At 44.6% G+C, this 15,089-nt stretch overlaps 1 long non-coding RNA gene across 7 annotated transcripts in view; it reads left to right on the top strand.

The window, feature by feature from the left end:
• The window catches only part of LOC136010343 (uncharacterized), a 136,058-nt gene that overhangs the window by 29,446 nt on the left and 91,523 nt on the right, over window positions 1-15,089 (top strand). For all 7 annotated transcript variants that reach the window (XR_010610859.1, XR_010610868.1, XR_010610871.1 and 4 more), the window contains exon 2: window positions 8,568-8,824. This is a non-coding gene — a long non-coding RNA (uncharacterized LOC136010343). The remainder of the gene's footprint in view (window positions 1-8,567; window positions 8,825-15,089) is intronic.

Genomic DNA, 15,089 nt, shown 5'->3' with positions numbered 1-15,089 from the left:
TTTGTTCTGTTGCTTAAACAAATCGGTGTTTTCTTCTTTCTCATGGTGTTTTCGTGCATTTCTAACTCGAATATGTCGAGTTTTCCCTAGTTCCGTAGGAATTTTAAGCTGGCATAAACTGGCAGAGCTGCTGAGAGAAGCAGTCGCTGGTTCCTGCTCTGGTGCCAGCTGGCGTAGCTGGAGCGTTTCCCCTGCTCTTGGCCTGATCTCTCTACAGCTGTACAATGAACCCACTGCAGAACCAGCAGCGTGAGGTTTGTCCAGGACCAACATCTGGCTCATAGCACAGCTGCATGAGGAATACTGGTACAAACAAGGAAGTGGAAACAGGGATGGGAATCAGGAATAGAAACGGGTGAAGGTGGATGTCCCAGCAGCAGATGGTGACACCACGGAGCTGCTTTAGCTGCTGGTTCTTGGACATTTGCTGCTGGGAATGCTCATGTTGTGATGGTGGCTTGTGTTGCTCTGCAGCCAGCAGCGTGTCTCTGCATCTGTGGGTTGGTGCTTGTGGTGTTAACAGCACGACTTCACAACCTGGTGTACATCAGAAGCTTGGAGTAAAAATGCTGTTATTTGATGTAGCAAAAGCTGAGCAGAAGCAAGAATTGTCCAAGTGTTAACATTTATTGTGTTGATTTTGAGTATCTGTGTTGTAGTAATTGACAGCTAATACTCAGGGGGAAAAGGCTTTGGACTAGTTTACTCCAGGGCTTATATGGAGTAAGTCAGTCTCAGTGGTTGGCAGGTTGAAAGTGGAAACTCAAAGTGAGTGAGAGCTGTGGTTATAATCATTCTTCTCAAAAACCAAGCTCAGTCTTAAAGATATAAATTGATATCTGGTAGGTAATGGATATCATAAGACCTAGCTATTGACCAGCACCTAATACTGCACAAGGTGAACTTCACGCTGAATAAAATGGGGTTTTCTTTCTCTCTACTGGATGTTTGTTTCCCTCACGAGTTTGGTAGGAAAGCTCTGTGCCAGCTCTCATGTTCCGGGTACTCTCTCATGCTTTATAGTAAGAGGAGAACGTCACCAGTCTTCACAGAACAGAGATGTACGTTGTGCCAGTCGTCTGTGCTTCCTCTGTGGCTTTCTGAGGTACAGAAGGAAAGAGGTGGAGCTCTGAAGGGCCACATCCCAGCACAGGTCAAGCCCAGGAATACAGGGTTGTCCAGTCTGGGCAAAGGAATGGCTCCAATCCTGCAGTGTCACTGCACAGAACACTGACATTTGTCCTATGCATGCGTATGTAGCTATGAACTAGAAGGCCAGAATACGAACCAGTCTTCTGGAGCATCACATACTGATGATGTTCTCTAGATAAGGGAAAGAAAATCACTTCCAGATACTGCTGAAAGCGTTGACTGATTTATTTTTTTAAGTGCTGTCAAAATACCTCTTTCTGTTTGCATTTCAGTTTAGCAGTGGCTTACTATAGTGAAAGTCGTTACATAAAATTGTGCTATATTTGCTTCCCAAAAGATTCCAGTGTTGTTCAGGCAACAGCGCTGAATGGATGGAGCATGGAGTCGCTATCTCTTAGCATGCTGATTCCATCTCTCTTCTGGCACCACAGTGCAAAACCTACATTTACTTGAGACTAAATTCCCTCCTGTTCTGAGATGGGTTTGATTTTGGATAATTTGATCGTGTGTTATTTGATCAGGAGCTCATCTTCATGGGTTCTACTTGATACAGATCTCATTTGGGATCCCACACTCTCATGTGGGAACTGATGAATGTAGTTGTAAAGGTCTGTTCTGCTCAAGGACTCTGTATTTTATCCTTTCTTTTTTGCTTAGGAGCTCCTAACAGCCCAGTGCATCAGAGCTGTTGCCACCACTTAGGTGGAGAGTGAGGAAACCAGTTGAATCATAGAATCAGCTAAGTTGGAAAAGACCTGTAAGAACAAGTCCCATCTGCCCCTCTACTCTGCTCTTGTGAGACCTCACCTGGAGCATTGTGTGCAGTTCTGGTGTCCTCAACATAAAAAGGACATGGAACTGCTGGAACAAGTCCAGAGGAGGCCACGAGGATGATCAGGGACTGGAGCACCTCCCGTATGAAGACAGGCTGAGGAAGTTGGGGCTGTTCAGCCTGGAGAAGAGAAGGCTGCGTGGAGACCTCATAGCAGCCTTCCAGTACCTGAAGGGGGGCTATAGGGATGCTGGGGAGGGACTCTTTGTTAGGGACTGTAGTGATAGGACAAGGGGTAACGGGTTAAAACTGAAAGAGGGGAAGTTTAGATTGGATATAAGGAGGAAATTCTTTCCTGTTAGGGTGGTGAGGCACTGGAATGGGTTGCCCAGGGAGGGTGTGAGTGCTCCATCCCTGGCAGTGTTCAAGGCCAGGCTGGATGAAGCCTTGTGTGGGATGGTTTAGTGTGAGGTGTCCCTGCCCATGGCAGGGGGCTTGGAACTGGATGATCTTCAGGTCCTTTCCAACCCTAACTATTCCATGATTCTATGATATGTGACCAGTTGCCAGTGCACACTCATCTCACAAACCACTTTAACGTGGCCATCTGATTTTGGGCTATCTTAAATGAAGGCCCTCAGAGTTGCCCATATTTGTCCTAAGGATGTTCTACTGCTGTACCTCTTAGTCAGTTCTCCATGTCTACTTGACTGATCCTCCCAGCTGTTACCCATCTTCTTGTTTCCCTTCATCCAGTTGCTGATTGACACACGTTCTTGAGTAGTCAGTCCCAGACGAAGTGTCTGATGTCCTGATCATTCGTTATACATCTGCTTAGTTGAACCTGTGAAAAACTTGGGTGCAGGTTTTTTGGCCACCTGTGACTTTTGTAGGGGAAATTCCCGTATTTCACATTGAAAACTCAAGGGGGTTTATTGAAGCCAGAACAGGGTGTCTGCAGGTTGTGGTGACCTTCACTGGAGGTGGAATAGTTCAGCTGCAGTCTCATTGAGATGGTTGTCCTTCAAAATAACTTAAAATGCCTTTTATTTACCAAACCTTTGCAAGTAAACCTTAAAACCCCACCACAAGGAAGAGCAGATAACTTTCTCTATAGCATAGGGGCTTTTCCTTCTGTGTGGAAAGATGGGATTCATGCCAGCCATAAGTTTCCAGAAGATTGCTGCTATTTTCCCCTTATTATATTTCAAAGAGTAAAGCGTCCACAGCTATTGATAGGGTTTCTCAAAAAACCAAGTATTTAGGTTTGACACATTTGGCCCAAATCCTGCTAAAATCCCATTTAACAACTTTCCAAAGGGAAAATAGAGGCTATAAGAAGGGAACAACAGTAAACAGAGCTGAGACTTTCTTGTTTTCCCCCTTAGAAGGACTCTCAGATGATGAATTGCTTTTGGAACCTACTCAGCTGCCCTTGGAGTCAGTGGGAGGCTTTAACTTCCTTTTCCCAGGAGGGCAGTGAGGCTCACTCTCACTGCAGTGCCTCTCTGCTGGTGTGTATATGATCTACAGTATATGTATTGTAAAATACATTCAAAGCATTACATTAAAGGGAAGTCTTGGGCTTGGTAAAGGCTGCCTCTGTGCTTCCTTCAGATGCTGAAAGTACAATGAGCAAGAAAACGTCAGCATTCCAGTTCACTAAGAAATGTGGTTGTGGCTGTGGCAGTTTTGTGCATAGCTGAGTTTGAAGGCTCTAAGAGAAAAGCAATAATAACTAAAGAAACCACAGTTTCAAAGTTATGAATTGTGACGTTTTCCAAACCTGGTAATTCCTGTGATATCCTATGATTCCTGTTTCTGTGATTCTATGATTTAGCTGTGAGTGAAACAAAGGACAGAATGAAGAACTTTGCACTGAACATACGTTAGTGACATAAACTGAACAGGAAGAGAAGTTGCCCAGAGAAGCCGTGGCTGCCCCATCCCTGGCAGTGCTCAAGGCCAGGTTGGACACAGGGGCTTGGAGCAAGCTGCTCTATGGAAGGTGTCCCTGCCCATGGCAGGGGTTGGAACTGGATGAGCTTTAAAGGTCCTTTCCAACCCAAACCATTCCATGAGTCTGTGAATTTCTACAGAGGAAAGGTGGAACTAAGAATTTGGATCTTACTAATTAAGGTTTTGGCAACAGTCTGACCTTCATTGGTCCCTTTTGAAAACCCCAGTGTAAGGTGCATCATGAATGGCGTATGAATTACTTCCATCTTTGCTGACTGCAGTGGTGGGAGGAAGGTTCACTGTTGTCCTGGTTGCTGTATTCTCCATCAGGTGCAAGGCTCTGGTAAGGAGGGAGATGTGTTTTCTGAGGGTATCTGAGCATGTTTTTAGGGGGGAGATTTTCAGAGGATGGGGTAGAGACTGATCAGAAAGGAGCCTGCATCAGGGATGGAGACTGAGGAGAATTCAAACACACGGGGATATATAGGGATTGTGCAAAATCAGGTTGTCACTGCATTGAGAACAAGCCTGGAGCAAGATGCAGCTGCAGTGGGCTTGGGAGTTACTTAAGTTTTATTCCTCTTGCTTTTGGTTTCACTGTTCAGGAATTCCACATTTTATGTACTTCTCTAGTAACACCGAGCTCTGGTATTTACAGTGCTTTTAGCATTTTGATGATGCTGGTTGTGTGGATGAGTGCAGCAGCTCCTCCACACACTTAGTGACTCAGGGTTTGTAACAGCAGTGTTAAGAGACCAGATGTGAATGTGAAGGCAGCCCTGGCACTGAGGCTGAGGCTGGAGGTGAGCAAAGATGTGTCCTCTGAAGACCCAGGCAGAAGATGTTGTTTTAGTTACATGTTGAAGAGGCAGCAGCACAGAAATGTCCCCTCAAGTCTAGAAGAGTTGCAGGGAGCGTGACATCTCTTGCTTCAATGGCTTAGCCACAAACTCAGCTAGAGGAGCTCCTTGTAGATCTATGTGTCTTCATAGCACCTGAGAGGGATGAGTGTTAACAGGACCCAAAAGAAATCAAAGTCAGGCATTGGATTAATGGCATGACTCTCATGTATAACCTTTATAGGGAGCAGCAAGATGGTCCAGGAACATAAGAACCAAGTCAGACCACTACATAGGCAGAGACTGAACTGGCATTAAGAAGCTTGAGCAGGAGGAGTATGGTAAACATAACTCGTGGCACAGGTAGAGACACTCAGAGTATCTGAAGAGTATGTGTTAAAATGAATATGTTTAACATAAATACATCTTACAAAGGTTTCCAAAATATATCAAATGCTAGCAAGGCCTCTCTTAGAGCTTTTGAAATAGTTGCTATGTAATGATAATAGCAGCCTTCCAGTACCTGAAGGGGGCCTATAGGGATGCTGGGGAGGGACTCTTCATCAGGGACTGTAGTGACAGGGGAAGGGGTAACGGGTTAAAACTGAAACAGGGGAAGTTTAGATTGGATCTAAGGAGGAAATTCTTTCCTGTTAGGGTGGTGAGGCACTGGAATGGGTTGCCCAGGGAGGTTGTGAGTGCTCCATCCCTGGCAGTGTTCAAGGCCAGGTTGGATGAAGCCTTGTGTTGGATGGTTGAGTGTGAGGTGTCCCTGTCCATGGCAGGGAGGTTGGAACTGGATGATCTTGAGGTCCTTTCCAACCCTAACTATTCTAACTATTCTATGAGGATAGGGAAGCTCCATCACCTGCTACAGGTAAAGACTCCAGAAGTCATTTTATTGAGAGATAGCTTTAGAAGGATTTAAATCAAGGGAGAAGAAGCCTTGTAACACAACCTTTGGAATAATGTCAGGATGAGACTGCTCTGAGGATAAAGCAAGTGAGAATGGGAGTTATTAATGCCTGTTGAGAACTAAATGCCTTATTTTTGGAAGCATCTCGATGGGTTATAAGGACTAACAGTGGGGAGCTGGTCACGTACCAGGTGTGGTCTGGAACAGTGGTACATTAACACTCTAGGTTGGCAGTGTAGATGAGGTTCTGTCTGCCCTATGAGAAGTAACAATGAGATGATGAGTACAGAGTGAGGTGTGCTTAACAGCAGGGTCAAGGTACCTGAGGCAGGGAAGAAAACCCTGCATTTCCTCAAAAGCAACGTAAGCATTTGTGCTAAAAGGGGCATTTTGAGGCTTTGGAGACTCAGAGACACTCAAGAGAACTGGGGAGGAGGAGAGGTTTTGTTTGCATTACCAGGACATGCAAGGGATTGTGAAGGGGAGGAACAGAGAAAATGTTCTCGGTGTTCCACAGTGTAACTGGCATGACACCTCTGCAGGGGGATTCCCTACAAGACACACACCAAACCAGACCTGGTGTTTGCAAGGGATGTAGGCTGCCTCTCCTGGAGGGTGGAGGTACCTGGGAAGTGTACCCTGGACTGGTGGGATAAGGCAGTTGAGAAACCTCGGGTTCATCCTAAATTGCATCCAGGGAGGATTAATCAGGTCTCACTTCTGGAACTACAGGGGAATGAGGGAAAGGAAATGCCTGTTCTTGTCAGTTCATCTTTCAGAAACCTTGTTCGTAAAGGGGAAAGTTACGTGACTGAAAAGGAGGAAGCAAAGAGAAATTAAGAGGCCACCAGGAAGGAGACAGCCTGTGTAGGACTACTTAAACCTGCTTTGTCCTTGGTGGGACTGAATCATAGCCTCACAGAATGGTTTGGGTTGGAAAGGACCTTAAGATCATCCAGCTCCAACCCCTGCCATGGGCAGGGACCCCTTCCACTGGAGCAGCTTGCTCCAAGCCCCTGTGTCCAACCTGGCCTTGAGCACTGCCAGGGATGGGGCAGCCACAGCTTCTCTGGGCACCTTGTGCCAGCGCCTCAGCACCCTCACAGCAAAGAACTTCTGCCTTATATCCAATGCGGACTTCCCCTGTTTCAGTTTGAACCCATCACGCCTTGTCTTATCACTACAGTCCCTGATGAAGAGGGGAGGGAAGGAAAATTGCTTCCGATTTTAACTCTAAAGCAGGTGATTCATGAAGGAAGGAAAGAGGGATGGTGGCAGTGCAGTTTGCTTATTCAGTAAGTTCAGAGATGGGTTTTCAGTGGTCCTGAGCTTTGCTGTAACTTTGTCAGTGTCTGCAGGAACGGAGTGCTAGAAGGGAGGACTATGGAACAGGCAGGAATAGACGCATAAGCAGTTACTTCTTGGGACCAAAGCAGGCTGTGGTGGTTTGCACAAACCAGAAGTGTATTGAATTGCCAGGCTGAGAGCAAGGCGGAATGGGAGAGCCTACCCTAGAAGGCCACAGTGAGATTATTCATAAATCCTTCCTATGTCCTCCCTTTACTTATTTCTGTGAAATAAACATGTATTTATTTATTACAGCTACTTGGTTCTGGTCAAACTCAGCTCTGGAATGGACACATCCTTGTGGCTTTAGGTGTGTGGTTAAGGAAAGGAGCAGGCAAACCCACCTCCAGGGAGCTCCCTTCCTTTAGGTCCTGCCGGGAGAATTGTTCATACTGCAAATGGAAGTATTTACATTGAAGAGGGCCTATAAGGGTGCTGGGGATGGACTCTCCATTAGGGACTGTAGTGACAGGACAAGGGGTGACGGGTTCAAGCTTAAACAGGGGAAGTTTAGATTGGATATAAAGAGGAAGGTCTTTATTGTGAGGGTGCTGAGGCACTGGAATGGGTTGCCCAAGAAAGCTGTGAATGCTCCATCCCTGGCGGTGTTCAAGGCCAGGTTGGACAGAGCCTTGGGTGGCATGGTTTAGTGGGAGGTGTCCCTGCCCATGGCAGGGGGTTGGAACTGGATGATCTTGAGGTCCTTTCCAACACAAACTATTCCATGTGTGAGTGAGGGCTTGAGAAATCACTGTCGGCTTGGGATGTATTCACAGATCCTCCCTATCCTACAGCTGTGGGTGCAGGAGGGACCATCTGCATGACTGAGAGCCTTAGTGAATATCCTCTTCCTGAGGCTTACTGTTAACCTGGTTCTTGTGTTCACAATGTGAATGTGAGGAGACAATTGATGTTTAAAACACTGAATTTAATAACTCTGACCAATGACAAGAAATGTAATTAGGTTTTGGGCTGGTTTTGTGGCGGGGTTTCCGTTTGGTTCTGTGTGGTTTTGAATGCCAAATACTCAGCTTTTGAAATAATGAGAAATCAGAGAGGGGGAAGAGGAAAATTCTTCTATACTTTATACAAGCTGCATGAATGCAGAATTAATCAGCTGCTTTGCCAGGCTTTTAATTGTGCTTTAAGCAAACACAACTTGCCTGGTTTTGAAGGCTAAATGAAGTTGGAAGCAATTTGCTGTATGATACAAAATACAGTGATTCAGCATTCATGATGAGAGCTATTAATAGGGACTCTATTTTTATTCAAAGAAAAACAATAGCACTGAATTTCAGGCAGTTGCTTGACCAGACGCTCAGGAAGGTCTCTGTGCAAGCTGAGGAGAAGCTCGTATTGCTTGATCTTAAGAGCTGAGCTACTGAGCACCTTCGGCACCAGTGTTTCAGTGCTGTCCTCCCGAAGGTGATGCTCAGTGCTGGGAAGCTGTATCAGCAGTGTTCCTCTGGAGCAGTGGTTTGTATCCACTGGTATAAGGGGCTGTCGACATTCCTCACGTGTTATTTTGGGGAGAATTGAGCAATATGATGAACCTCTGGTTAATTTTAACCATCTCTTTCAGGTTTTCACAGCCGTTCTGCCACCCCGCTGCCGCAGCCAGCGCAAATCCGAGTGCCGTGGCTACAAAGGCATGTTGCTTCCTCACGCTGGATACCTCAAATCCAAGAGCTACTCGGCAGTTTCCAAGGCAACCACCTGTGGAATAATTAAATAGGATGGAGTGTTACTGTGCCAGATATAAGGAATTCTTGCCTGGAGAGAGCACTTCATTTTCATCTGTCTTGAAGAATCAAATGTGCTTCTGCCAGCAAAGTTAAGGTAGTACAATTAAAAAGTGGTGATTTCTTTTCTGGAGATGCTGCAAGTTGGAGGGAGCAACAACATTAATGTGACTGTATACTGTTCCTTTAAGGAAATTACTATGGATCCTTCTCTGTTCCTTTTTTGGGGGATATTTAAAGAGAAAATCAAGGATAAAGGTGCTAATGGAAGGGTAACGTGGGTGAAGAGTATTTTGCATCAGTGAAACAGTTGCACGAACTGTTTTGCACTGTATGGCATCTTTCCTCACGGATGATTTTAAGCTGGTAAGGACTAAAATGGAGCATACATTAGTGGGAACATAAATATAGGAAGCGCAGCCTTCATGCCAAGTACACTGAGATTTCTTTTGGCATTCAGTGAAGTGATAGATCTAAAAGGAATGTAGGAGTGGGCTCACTGCAAAATGACAGTCAGAATCGGGGATTGATCTTTATCCCATAGCTTAAAGGGTACGCAGAGATTAAGTTGGTGTTGAAACTGCATTGATAATCAGGTTTAGTTTCTTTGGAGAAGCAGCAGTTTGAAGACCACATGCCCACATTCAGAACTGAAATTGCACAGAGAAACCCAAAAGGTAAGCAGAGGAAGTCTGTTAGAATAATGACAACAAAAAGAGCAAGTCTCCTTCTGAGAGCTTGAAACATGGCTCCAGAAGTTGATAGCAATGTGAGGCTTTAGCTAACTGGAAGGGTTCTCCTCAAAGTGTGTTCCTGGATGTATCTGCTTATTAGGTCTTCCTTCTCTGCCAGTCATTCAAATGTATTTGAATGGAGAAGATCTTCTTCATTTCTGACAGTGAAGTTAAATGGGAGCAAGCCACATTCGCGTTCTTCCCATAGCCCAAATAGCTGTTCAGTTAAGTCTGGATACCTTGCTTGATGGTTTTGTGTCGTTCATTTGAGGCGTGATGCTTTTGTGTAGTTTATTTTGAGCAAAAAAAAGAAGTTCTAAATTTTGAAGAAGAAATATTTGGGATGCCATCTGGGCTTTACATAATGAATTGAAACTGCCAAAATGTTTGTGGGATTCTGTTGGGATGTGGATGGGATTTCACATTCCATCCCTTCCACAGCACAAGAGGATCATTGTGTTTTAGATACGGTGGGTCCAAGAAGAAGTAGGAGCTGCGTGTGGCAGCTTTGTGATTGGAGGGGATACAAATAGAACCTCTCCACTGTCACCTTTACAGCTGTTAGAGAATCTAAGAAGCTACACTTGTAGGTACCAGCTGAGTTACAAGCGCAGTTTGCAACCTTAATACTTCATTTCCAGTTCAGTGGTTCATTGTCACCACGGCTGAACTGCCAAATTGATTTTCTTTTTGAAGTAATTCTTCAGGCTGTTAAGTTCCTTTCAGTATGGAGCTGAGGAGGATGTGTTTGTCTCCCAAAAACTGGTTTCAGATGTGAAAGGAGTTTGCTGGTGAAGCGTCTGCACCAAGCACAGTGAGGATGAAACAAACTGAGATGTGGTGCGTGGAGAGTGGGGGTAGTCGGTGCATGTGGACCCACACGTTTTGCTTTCCAAGAAGCCTGAGTAACTCAGAGATGGAAGTGGGTAGTTGTGAAAGAGCATATATGTGTGTTTGTGACTGATGTAATAGCCAAGTAGCAATCATAGCATAGTTAGGGTTGGAAGGGACCTTAAGATCATCCAATTCCATGTGAAGTAGTGAAGGATTCCCAAGAGAGTACACAGAGGAGAAGTTTCCTCTTGGACCCCCCCATATAAGTCCATGCAGCTGCCTCTGTGATGTCTTTCCTCAAATACTGTAGGTTAGGATCTAATCATGAAACTTCAGTTTCCAGGTAGTGCTGAAGCAGATGGTGACCAGCCCCCTGAAGGTGCCTGTTCCAGACCCTCTTGAAGGGATGACTTCTAAAAGGGCCCTCTAGAAAGGAACATCTCTCTCCCCATTGCTGGTCCAGCCTGGACTGCTGATAGAGCATCAGTATCTAACACTTCACAAACTTGCAGTGTGTAACTAGAGTACTCATATGAGTACTCATCTCTGCTTTTTTCCCCACACTGCATTTCCAATCCAGAGCTTGCCATGCTGAGTGGAGTTGCACTTGATTACTGGTACAACCCACATGTTCCTCCTCCTCATCCCAACTCAGACATTTTACCCTGGCAGCTTTTCCATACTTCCTATACAAGCCTGTGGTTCCCTATCAAGGATACTGGAGAGCCACATGGAGTTTGTTCACACAGTTCCTAATAGAAATAAAAACATCAGGGCTAAATTTAGGCAGCTGGTCTGTGTGAAAGAAAATACAGTGGCAAAGCAGGGTTGATGTCCAATGTTGTGTATAGGTTATCTTGTAATAAGGAGTTAGTTCTACAGGACTGAAGTGGAGTAGATAGATGCTGAGGAGCAGTGATTTGTTCAGTAAGTGAGTGCATAGAAGGAGTTTTTGTGGCTTTGGCTGTTAAGAATTAGTGCTGTTTGCACCCATAAAAAGTAATATTTTCTTTGTACTCTGCTTTCTGTAACAGAAGATTCATGTTATGCTCCATGTTTGAGGAGCTTGATGTCCTTTTGAAAGGAAAAAAGAGTGGGAATAGTGATAGGGTGATTCTCCTACAGTTTAATTGAATACGGTGATTCCATTTTTCTCCTGTTTCTATACTGTCAGAACAACTGTATTGAAAGAGTCAATTACAGTGTGGTAATTTGAAAGTGCCATTCAAATACCTATTGCTAAGTAGATAGGACTGTTTCCTAGGATAGATAACACCTTCTTCTTCTTGTTTGGAAGTCCAGGTGATTTTTCAGGGTGGGATTTTTCAAAGGGAGTTTTCCTTTTGGCAAGGGGAGCCTAGAGTAAAAACAGAAAACGCAGGGAAAGAGGGATAGACAGAAAGTCACCTTCCTGTTAGTGGAGGAGGGAACTCTGATAATGATCAGACCCTTTTGGTGACCTGACCCCTGTATGCTTGGAGGTTTTCGGGCAGATGCATCAAGCATCCCATTAACGGGTTGTAGAAGAGATTTTCACTTTCCCAGAGGACTAGAATGGTGCTGGGCACATTGGTCCCTGGGACACAATGTAAAGTTATGTATCGTAAGGCTTTTAGAGCCATCTCTGGCTCATTGGAGACCAGAAGAGAGCTAGAATCACCTGCCCCAAAGTGATAATGAACATGTTCCAGATGCATCAACACAAGACACTAGTTTTGCCTATCAGTAGCACTATAAAACCATAGAAGTTGAGTAAAACACATTGTACTCCAGTGTATTGTTTGTATCCATCCAAGTGCCTAGTCACTGCTCAGAGCAATGAGTGACAGCAGTTACAACACCCTTTCAAAATGAGAGAACAGTGTTACCATACTTAGGTGGGGGAGTGGTTTATGGACATCAAATCAGCATTGCTGTTTCAGTGGTTTTGCAGGGAGATGATGAACCTACTAGATGGATCTACTAGATGATGGACCTGGCGCTTAGTTATGAGATACCTTTCTCCCCACCAGCTGTTAGTGCTGTGCATTTTGGATGTGCTTTCTCAGTGTAGTTCAGGAAGTCCAGAATAGAATGAAAAGGTCAGTCTGCTTTATCATCATTCTGGGACCAGTTTAGCCTTGGGAATCAATGAAGTAACTAATAAAACACTACTTTTAGAAATAGAATTGCTTATATTAATCTATTCACATCTCCCCCTTTGTGATTTGAATTCCTTATGTTAGGTTGTATGTCTTTTTCCTCTTCCTGCTGTTAAAAATAAAAGTAAGACTTAAGAATGACAGCATCGTATCTGGTAGAGAGGTGGAATGTGGCTTTAAACTGCTATCCCCAATGAACGATTGGGTATTTGTAACAAGCAAGAAGAGGTGCTAACACTTAGTTCTTGGGGGTATTATACCCATGTTAGACAATATGATTGTAGAGGAGCAGTGGTTCTTCTATACTCATCTAGAGCAGTAGGTGAGCAATGGCCAGCAATGGCCAAAGGGGGGCAACTGAGGAGCACAGGAATGGAATGAGAATACAGGATCCTCCTTCTTAATGCTATTCAATCTCCAGATGTGTAGTACCTGGATTTACTGAGCTGGAGGTCTTCTTTCATGATATTTACTGGCCTTGTCTTGAGAACCTGTGAAATCTCCCTTTCAAGCCATGAGGAGTGTTATGAAATGTAGTGTCCGTGGTTCTACAGCTTAACTGACATAGCCACCTGGTGAGTGAGGAACCAGATTCTTCCGTTAGGTTTTGAACCTGAACTCCATTTAAAATACACTTCTTGTACTGGGAGAGATGTAATTCATCCCTGTCTACTATCTCCACGTGTTAAGAGTCAGTTCAGATCCTGTTGACCTATAGGTGAAGTCAGGACCACTTTCCCCATTTCCAGATATCCTGCTTCGCGCTTAACTTTGAGGTGCTTTATGAATTTCACTGCTGTATTGTCCAGTCAGTGATCCATGCCCAGTCCTTTCTCAGTTTGTCCTATTCATCTACTGTCTTTGTTACTGTGGATAACTTATACCATCAACAAACGTTGTCATCTCACCGCTGAGCCCTTTTCATGTCATTTCTGAATTCATTGAACAGTGCTGGGAGCGGATCCCAGCACAGATCCCTATGGAAAGAAGCGCTGAAATGGCACTGAGTCCTGCCAAAAGTAGGTACACGTGCTTCTGCACGTTGCACAGCTCAATTTGTGGTCATTTCACTGGGAATGTGGGGTTACAGTAAGAAATGGCGGGAGGAATGGATGATTTCCTGTGCAAGATACATCATCAGGCTGTAGATCTGGAATTTCACCTTTGAGAAAGATCTGGTGGGGAAGGGATTCACCTGTTTGGATGCCTGAATGTTTAAAAGGGCCAAACCCACTTCATTCACAACATAACGCTTTCATTTTATGAATTCTTCCAAAAGCAGCGTGGTTGGTACTTAACTTTTCATCTCTCTCTGCATTGCCAGTGTATGGAAAAACAATGCTAAGTAATGGAAATTAAGGAATTGAATCAATCTCACAATCATAAATCTGCACTGGGTTTAGATGATGAAGTGGGGGTAATTATCTTAGCAATAGAACTGTTACTTGTTCTCTAACATTAACGTAGCAAACATTTAATGTAGTATTAAGGAAACTGGGTCAGATCAAAAGGACCTGTAGCATAAAGCTGTTTCTTTCTGACGGTAGCCTGTAGCTGCAGCTTAGGGAAGCGTGGAAGAAAAGGGAATGCTGTTCTGCTCCACGTGGCATAGTCATGGATCCTTCCAGCAGCCTGCAGTTCGGGAGCCCTGAGCCACAGCCCTGTGTTTGCTTCTGTGGATTAATCCTGTGTCAACCCTGTTGTCTTTGATGTCCAAGAGCTGTGCATTACACAGGGTATGTATTCACCCTGAGAAGAAAGCTAATGCTTGTTTCAAGGTGTTTGTGTGGTACCTGTCTCTTTCTCATGTATTGCTTCTGTATATCCGATCTCATAGAATCGTAGAATGGTTTGGGTTGGAAAAGACCTTAAGATCATCCAGTTCCAACCACCTGCCACAGGCAGGGATGCCTTGCACTAAACCATGGCACCCAAGGCTCTGTCCAACGTGGTCTTGAACACAGCCAGGGATGGAGCATTTACCACTTCCCTGTGCAACCTGTGCCAGCGCCTCAGCATCCTCACAGTAAAGAACTTCTTCCTTATATCTAACCTGAAGTTCCCCTGTTTCAGTTTAAACCCATCTCCCTGCAGTCCTTTCTTTTCCAGGCTGAGGAATCTGCTCAGTTCCATCTCTCTCCTCATGTGCAAGCTGCTCTGTAAGTCCCATTTTCCCTGTTCTTTCCCTGTGTTACCCCCTTTCCATGATGATGTCCAAACCAGCAGTTCAGGATAGGAACGTGCAGTGTCACCCTGCTGCTTCCTCATGCTGTGTCTGTCCCCTTCCTAATTACTCCTGAAACCCTGTTGGCTTTTCCAGTGCTCCTGTTATGAACCCCTGTGAAAACTGCGCTTTCAGGAAGCTATCTACAGTGACTCCAAGGTCTTTCCTAATCAGGAAAAACTAAATTGGAACCCATCATTTTCTGTGTGGAGTCAGCTATTTTTTGTCTCAACACAGAGGCTTGCATTAATGCACTTGAATTTCATGTTCCGTTTTCTCTCTCTCACGCTGTATAATAACTAGTGGGAAGGAAAGGGCTGAGGATAACTACTTTGATGCACTTAATGTTTTGTCTTTAATAGACCTCATACTGTATCCTTATTGTGAAGTTTAATGAGAGAGGTCTTAACTACAAACCTGTACAGCAGT

This window comes from Lathamus discolor, chromosome 1 (assembly GCF_037157495.1).
Source record: "Lathamus discolor isolate bLatDis1 chromosome 1, bLatDis1.hap1, whole genome shotgun sequence".
Classification (NCBI taxonomy): domain Eukaryota; kingdom Metazoa; phylum Chordata; class Aves; order Psittaciformes; family Psittacidae; genus Lathamus; species Lathamus discolor.
This window is presented reverse-complemented; position numbering and strand designations above follow the sequence as displayed.